Below are 9,061 nucleotides of genomic sequence, written 5' to 3' on the forward strand. Positions count from 1 at the left end.
ACTCGGTAGGATTTTTTCAAACTTAGGCGAGTACTGGACTGCAGCTAAGCCCCCGAATGTGAGGATTGCTCACCACTCGGTAGGATTTTTCAAACTTAGGCGAGTACTGGACTGCAGCTAAGACCCCGAGTGGGAGGATTGCTCACCACTCGGTAGGAGTTTTCATACTTAGGCGAGTACGGGACTGCAACTAAGCCCTCGAGTGGGAGGATTTCTCACCACTCGGTAGGATTTTTCAAACTTTGGCGAGTACTGGACTGCAGCTAAGCCCCCGAGTGGGAGGCTTGCTCACCACTCGGTAGGATTTTTCTTTTCAACTTAGGCGAAACAGATTCGTAGCTCAGCCCCCGAGTGAGAGGCTTGCTCACCACTCGGTAGGATTTTTCTTTTCAACTTAGGCGAAACGGATTCGCGACTAAGGCACCCACTGTGGGATTTAGAACTTGTACAAAATGAACAACAATCATTCGGAAGACTATAAAATCATGTCTTTGATAATCAAACTAGAAGGTATTTCTTATTACTTCTCAATAGTCTGAATGCTTAAGAGTAAAAGGGGCGGAGCAGCTCCGCATTCCAAGCGCGTGGCTCGTCTTTATTGTGTTCGACCTTGAAAAGACGATACGCTCCGTTGTGGAGCACTTTGGTGACTATGAAGGGGCCTTCCCAAGCAGGAGCGAGATTGTGTGGTTTTTGTTGGTCCACTCGAAGAACCAAGTCTCCCTCCTGGAATGCCCGACCCGTTATGTTTCTGGCGTGGAATCGACGCAGGTCTTGCTGATAAATGGTCAATCAAATCAAGGCCATCTCTCTTTCCTCTTCCAGGAGATCGACTGCATCTTGCCAAGCGTGTTCTGCTTCTTCTTCTGAGAAAAGTTCGACCCAGGGTGCATTGTGAAGCAAATCACTCGGGAGTACAGCTTCAGCTCCATAGACTAAGAAGAATGGAGTTCGTCCAGTCGACGTATTAGGAGTTATCCTCAATCCCCAAAGTACTAATGGAAGTTCATCGACCCAGGCACCTGCTGCATGCTTGAGGTCATGCATCAATCTGGGTTTCAGTCCTTTGAGAATCAATCCATTTGCTCTTTCAGCCTGCCCATTTAACTGAGGATGGGTGACTGAAGCATAGTCGACTCTCGTGCCTTGGGAAGCACAAAAGGCTCTGAACTCGTCAGAATCGAAGTTCGACCCATTATCAGTGACGATGCTATGCGGAACACCATATCTGAATGTCAATTCTCTGATGAAACTTGCAGTTGTAATTGCTTCAAGGTTTTTAATGGGCTTGGCTTCAATCCATTTGGTAAACTTGTCAACTACTACCAGCACATGGGTAAATCCACTCCTGCCAGTCCTTAGAGGTCCAACCAAATCCAATCCCGAAACAGCGAAAGTCCAGACGAGTGGAATAGTCTTCAGAGCTCACACAGGTTTATGATACATGTTGGAGTAAATTTGACAGCCTTCACATTTGTCTACTATTTCTTTCGCCATCTCGTTGGCGTGTGGACAGTAAAATCTGGCTCGGTATGCTTTGGCCACGATGGTCCGAGAGGACGCATGGTGACTACAGGTCCCCGAGTGAATATCATTGAGGATCATTTGGCCTTCTTCTGGCGTGATGCATTTCTGGCAGTCTCCAATTACACTTTCTCTGACCAACTGACCTTTTATCACAGTAAAGGCTTTAGATCGTCGGACGATCTATCGAGCCTCTTCTTCATCCTCTGGAAGTTCTTTCCTAAGAATGTATGCAATGTACGTATGGCATTGTCCAGTCAGGAGTAACGACCAAAACCTCCATGACTAAGTCGACCACTGCTGGGACTTCGACTTCAGTCGGATCTGTGGCACTCTTAGGCTGTGGGGGCTCTTCAGTGAAAGGATCTTCCTGAACTGAAGGTGAGTGAATATGCTCCAAAAACACATTGTTGGGAATGGTCTCTCTCTTGGATCCTATCTTTGCCAATTCATCTGTAGCTTGATTTTTCAGTCGGGGTATATGGTGAAGCTCCAACCCTTCAAACTTCTTTTCCAACTTTCTTACTGTGTTGCAATAACCAATCATAGCCGGGCTCCTGACATCCCACTCTTTCATCACTTGATTAACCACCAAATCCGAGTCACCGTAGACCATAAGGCGACGGACACCGAGTGAAATGGCCATACGCAACCCGTATAAAAGTGCTTCATATTCAGCTTCATTGTTGGAGGAATCGAATCTGGAGAACATAGCTAAGCTTGTCTCCACGGGGGGATACCAATACTACCCCGGTACCAGAACCATTCAGCATCTTGGAGCCATCGAAGAACATGGTCCAATGCTCCGAGTGAACTTGAGTCGGCAGTTGCTGCTCAATCCACTCGGCAAGGAAATCTGCAATTGCTTGGGACTTGATAGCTTTCCTTGCCTCAAACTTGATATCCAATGGAAGGAGTTCAATCGCCCATTTTGCCACTCGACCAGTTGCATCTCTGTTGTTCAGAATTCCAGATAATGGTGCGTCACCGATGATTGTAATGGAGTGATCAGAGAAATAGTGTGCAACCTTCTTCTTGGTCATGTAGGTTCCATAAACAAGCTTCTGATAATGTGCATATCTCTGCTTGGATGGAGTAAAAACTTCAGAGAGATAATACACTGGGCGCTGAAATTTATAAGCTTTTCCTTGTTCTTCCTGCTCGACCGTGAGTACTGTACTGACAACTTGTCCAGTGGCTGCAATGTAAAGCAGTAAAGGCTCTTTGCTGATTGGCGCAGCAAGCATCGGCTGGGTGCAAAACAGGGTTTTGAGCTCTGCAAACGCTGCGTCAGCTTCATCAGTCCACTCAAACTTATCAGATTTCTTCATCAATCGGTAAAGAGGTAAAGCCTTTTCACCGAGATGAGAAATGAATCGACTCAAGGCGGCCAAACAACCAGTAAGCTTCTGAACGTCATGCACACGCACAGGGCGTTTCATTCGGAGGATGGCACCAACTTTTTCTGGGTTCGCGTCGATTCCTCGTTCAGAAACGAGGAAACCGAGTAACTTTACACCTGGGACTCCGAATGTGCACTTCGATGGATTAAGCTTGATATCATACCTTCTTAGGTTGGAAAAGGTTTCTGTGAGGTCGGTCAGCAGGTCGAAACCTTTACGCGACTTGACCACAATGTCATCCATCTATGCTTCCACATTCTGAATGATTTGAGTGAGCAGGCACTTCTGAATCATCCTCATGAATGTGACGCTGGCATTTTTTAGAACTAATGGCATGTTGACATAGCAGAAGCACCCGAATGGGGTGATGAAAGTTGTTTTTATTTCATCGGGACCATACAGTTGGATCTGATGATATCCAGAATATGCATCTAGAAAATACAAGCGCTCACACCCCACAGTCGAGTCAACAATCTGATCGATGCAGGGGAGAGGCAAATGGTCTTTCGGGCAGGCCCGATTGATATGCTTGAAATCAATGCACATACGAAGTGAATCGTCCTTCTTAGGGACCATGACCACATTGGCAAGCCACTCAGAGTGGTAGATCTCTCGGATGAACTCTGCTGCTAGGAGCCGAGCCACTTCCTCGCCAATTGCTTTTCTCTTCTGCACGGAGGACTGTTGAAGATGCTCTTTGACGGGTTTTGCCTTCGGATCGACACGCAAAAACTGCTTAGCCAGTCCCCTGGGTACAATAGATGGTTTCCATGCAAAGATGTCCCAGTTCTCACGGAGGAACTAGATGAGCGTTTCTTCCTATTTGCTGTCGAGCGTTGTTGACATATGAGTCGGTGCAACATTGGGATCGGTTGGGTGAATATGAATCGGCTTCATTTCTCCAGATGACTGAAATGCAGAGTCTGTGGCAGGCTTCTTGGCCTGTAACAAATCACTCGGATCAGCATTTTTCTGATACTCCTGCAATTCAACTGCTGCCATTTGTGCATCGGCGATTTTGGAACCCTTGTGAAAGCATTCCTCTGCTTTCTGCCAATTGCCAGTGACTGTGATCACACCTCTAGGGCCAGGCATCTTCAGCTTGAGGTACACGTAACATGGTCGAGCCATAAAACGCGCATAGGCATGCCTACCCAGAATAGCATGATAAGCACTCTGGAAATCCTCAACTTCAAATATCAACTTTTCCTTATGGTAATTCTTGTAATCACCGAAAACCACATCATGGGTAATCTGGCCACATCAAGGGTAATCTGGCCGAGTGATTCGGCTTTCTTTCCAGGGATAACACCATGAAAACTCATATTGCTCTCGCTAAGTTTGGACATCGGAATGCCCATCCCCTTCAAGATTTCAGCATAAAGGATATTCAGGCAGCTACCACCATCCATTAGCACTTTGGTCAGTCGAGTGCCTTCGACCACTGATCGACCACCAACGCTTGCCTCCCAGTGGTGGCTATACGCGCCGGGTGATTAGACTGGTCAAATGTGATGGCTGCTTGTGACCATTTCAGGTATGTGGTCGTCGTTGTTGGAGCAACCATATTTACTTCTCTGTTGATAACTTTCAATCGACTTTTGCTCCCAACATCAGCAAAAATCACCAGGGTGGAATTGACTTTAGGATATCCATCGTCTTCTTCTTCGTCCTCGTCCTTGTCTGACTCTTTCGCCTTCTCACTGGGTTGTTTCTCTCGGAATTCCTGGATCATGAGTCAGCATTGTCGAGTGGTATGTTTAGGATAAATCAGATTACCCTCTTCATCCTTCTTCGTATGAATGTGACATGGTAAATCCAACACATCATTTCCCGCTTGATCTTTTACCTTCTTAGGGGTCCAGGGCCCCTTAAGTTTTCCTTTAAACTTTCCTTGAACCGCTGCCGCAATTTCACTGGGTGCTGCAGGCTCGGCCTTACGTTTCTGTTTCCGATTGGAATTACCCCCGCCGGCGTCTTGGCCGACTGGTTTGCCCTTTCTGCTGCGAAGTCGATCCTCTTCTTCCCCGTTAGCATACCGGGTGGCTATTTCCATCATCCGAGTCAGAGTCATATCTCCAGTCCGACCGAACTTCAGGACCAGCTCTCAATATTTAACGCCTTCCTTGAAGGCACACACTGCTTGATGCTCAGATACATTTTCCACTGTGTGATGCAAAGTGGTCCACCTCTGAATGAAATCCCTTAGAGTCTCACTCGGTTTCTGCACACAATGCTGCAATTCTGTCAACCCTGCTGGCTACTTGCAAGTACCTTCAAAAGGTCTGACAAATACTCAGGCAAGTTCTTCCCAACTGAATATACTGCCCGGGGCTAACTGAGTCAACCACGCTCTGGCTAACCCTTCCAACATCAGAGGAAGATGCTTCATGGCCACTTCATCATTTCCGCCACCAATCTGCACAGCCACTCGGTAATCCTCAAGCCAAGTTTCCGTCATGGACTCTCCGGTGAACTTGCTGACTCCAGTCGCCAACCTAAAGTTGGGAGGAATCACTGCAGCCCTGATGGATCTGCTGAAACATTCTCGACCTGAAACATGAACTCTGCTGCCAGTTAGACGATCTCTGTCACGGTCTTCTCTATGTGCTCTGTTCCGGTCGACTAGACCTTGAACGAGAATAGATCTCGCATCAAAGCCTGGCTCTCTTGGGTCGGCTGGGACTCTGCACTCGCCACTATGAAGGCGTCTGTCATCGTATTGCCGAGGCACATATGACCCACTCCTCGGAGGAGGTGTGGGCAGTCGACGACGGTCGTCATGGCCAAGTCAGTGGTCATATTGCCCCTGGTTCCTGTACTGATCCTGCTGTTGCCCACGACCTTCACGCCGCAGGGGCGATCTTGGGCTGTGGGCAGACTGAACTGTATCCGCCACCACGGATCTGCTATGAATCCTATTCCGTGACTGAGACACCGCTCTGTTCTATTCTCCTGCTGCCCGGAGTAATGCCCGGATCTGCATCAAACCCCTTCCAGCCTCCGACTGGGAAGGCTGAATTAACTCTGCTATTCGGGCTGCAGCTGTGAGATTTTGAATCGGAGTGCGGTATACCTTAGGTGGAGGCGGAAAAAGCTGTCGTCGACTGGACTCAGGGATCCGCTCCCAAGCACGCTTGTAGAGTGCACACTGGAGGTTCTCTAGTCGAGCATGCTCTGCCAAATTAGCCAAGCGCACCTCTTCCAAGGCCCGAGACTCGGGGGTTTCTCCAACAATGGGCATGTGGAGTGCATCCATGTTGCGGCGACGAAGTTCTTCCCTTTGCTGTGAAGAGAGAGGTTCGGGATGGTACTCTTCGTGGACGCGCGACGGATCGCCGCCACCATCCCCGCCTTCTTCGCGGCGGAAACCAGGCGGGCTACATGGTCCATCAACCATCAAGACATCAGCCGCAGGGTCGCTGCTATCGACTCAAATGCAGTCTCGACGGAGACAGTTGAACAGGCCATAGAGAGTTTCGTCGGGCTCGATTGCCGCGACTTGCTGGGTGGCCAAATGACGAGCCACCGCGTGTTCCACCCACCGCTGAAGCCGCGACCTACCAGATCGCTTGCGGTGGCGAACAACATTGAGAGAAGACACCATAGGAGCCGACCGATATTGGGTCAACGGCTGCTGGAGAAGGACGCCGCATACGGATGCGCGAAAGTTCGTCGCCCCTCGGATGGGGAGCGCCTCAACATCAAGGGGAGCTTCCTGAAGCCAGGCGGAGTCGTCAGCAATGAAAGCTAGCGCGCTGAGATGGATCTCGCGGCCCTCAACCAATCCATCACCAGAAACAATGATGATGGGGATCAGAATAATTGCAACTTCACCAACAAGTCGCTAAGACACCTACCCCACGGTGGGCGCCAACTGTCGTGGTCCTCAGACTGATGGTAGAAAGGGAGGTAGGTATGGAGAGGCAAGATCACAGCTATGGTGAAGGTGTACACACAAGATTTACGAGTTCAGGCCCTTCGCGGAGGAAGTAATAGCCCTATGTCTCGGTGCCCGGAGGCGGTCGACTGGATTATATGTGAGTAGTGTTACAGGGGGTGCGAACCCTTGTGCCAGAGGAGGGGGTGGCTTATATAGAGTGCGCCAGGACCCCAGCCATCCTCCAATACAAGGGGTTCAATGGATGTAAAGACAGGGCGTTACTGGTAACACCAACTATAAGTGCTATTAATGACCGAGGGAGTCCTGGACTAGGGGGTGTCCGGATAGCCGAACTATCATCATCGGCCGGACTCCAAGACTATGAAGATACAAGATTGAAGACTTCGTCCCGTGTCCGGATGGGACTTTCCTTGGCGTGGAAGGCAAGCTTGGCGATACGGATATGTAGATCTCCTACCATTGTAACCGACTCTGTGTAACCCTAGCCCTCTCCGGTGTCTATATAAACAGGATGGCTTTAGTCCGTAGGACGAACAACAATCATACCATAGGCTAGCTTCTAGGGTTTAGCCTCCTTGATCTCGTGGTAGATCTACTCTTGTAACACACATCATCAATATTAAGCAAGTAGGACGTAGGGTTTTACCTCCATCAAGAGGGCCCGAACCTGGGTAAAACATCATGTCCCTTGTCTCCTGTTACCATCCGCCTAGATGCACAGTTCGGGACCCCCTACCCGAGATCCGCCGGTTTTGACACCGAAATTGGTGCTTTCATTGAGAGTTCCTCTGTGTCACACTGATAGGCCCAATGGCTTCTTCGATCATCATCAACGACGCAGTCCAGGGTGAGACCTTCCTCCCTGGACAGATCTTCGTATTTGGCGGCTTTGCACTACGGGCCAATTCGCTTGCCCATCTGGAGCAGATCGAAAGCTACGCCCCTGGCCGTCAGGTCAGATTTGGAAGTTTGAACTTCACGGCTGACATCCGCGGGGACTTGATCCTCGATGGATTCGAGCCACAGCCGAGCATGCTGCACTGTGGCGACGAGCATGATTTAGCTCTGCAGCGGACAGTATCCTGGAGGCCGCACTCGAGTCTGCTCCGATCTTCAATTCGGAGCCGGCTGCGCAGATCGAGGACGGATGACTAGACACCTCCTCGGGGGCTGCAACCTCTACGGCGATAGAGCCAAACACTGACCTTGTCCCTCATGAAGCTCGTGACTCCGAGGTGCCAGACTCCTTGCCGGACTCCGAACCTCCCGCGCCCCCTCCAATCGAATCCGATTGGGCGTCGGTCATGGAGTTCACCGCCGCGGACATCTTTCAACACTCACCTTTCGGCGACATCTTGAGTTCGCTAAAGTATCTCTCGTTATCATGAGAGCCCTGGCCGGACTGTGAAGAAATTCAAAGCCCACCCACCACCCACTTAGTAGCCACTGTCGACGATCTAACCGACATGCTAGACTACGACTCCGAAGACATCGATGGTATGGACGACAATGCCGGACACGACCAAGAACCAGCGCCTACCGGGCACTGGAAAGCCACCTCATCATATGACATATACATGGTGGATATCCCAAAGGATGGGAATGGCGAAGGAACAGCGGAGGATGACCCCTCCAAGAAACAGCCCAAGCGCTAGCGTCAGCGGCGCCACTCTAAATCCCGCCATAGCAAGAATGAAGAGTCCGGCACCGGAGATAATAACACCCCAGACTGTGCCGAAGACAACCCACTCCAGCAAGATTCAGCACAGGAGGACGGATACGCCAACCCTCATGAGAGAGCGGCAAAAGAAGAGGTAGAGGATTATATGCCTCCCTCCGGAGACGAGGCAAGCCTCGACGACGACGAATTCGTCGTGCCTGAGGATCCCGTCGAACAAGAGCGTTTTAAACGCAGGCTTATGGCCACGGCGAACAGCCTAAAGAAAAAGCAGCAACAGCTTAGAGCTGATCAAGATCTGCTAGCCGACAGATGGACTGAAGTCCTCGTGGCCGAAGAGCATGAGCTCGAACGCCCCTCCAAAAGCTACCCTAAACGCAAGCTGTTCCCCCGATTAGAGGAGGAGGCATATGAACCTGCATCACCAGGAGACAATACGGCTGACCGACCACCCCGTGGTCGCGACAGAGAATCCTCTAGGCCCTTCACTAGAACCGTACCCCGGCATCACTCGAAAAGCACAAGGCCACAGGGGAATGCTCCGGACTTGCG

Source organism: Triticum dicoccoides, chromosome 1B, assembly GCF_002162155.2.
Source record: "Triticum dicoccoides isolate Atlit2015 ecotype Zavitan chromosome 1B, WEW_v2.0, whole genome shotgun sequence".
NCBI classification, from domain to species: Eukaryota; Viridiplantae; Streptophyta; class Magnoliopsida; order Poales; family Poaceae; genus Triticum; species Triticum dicoccoides.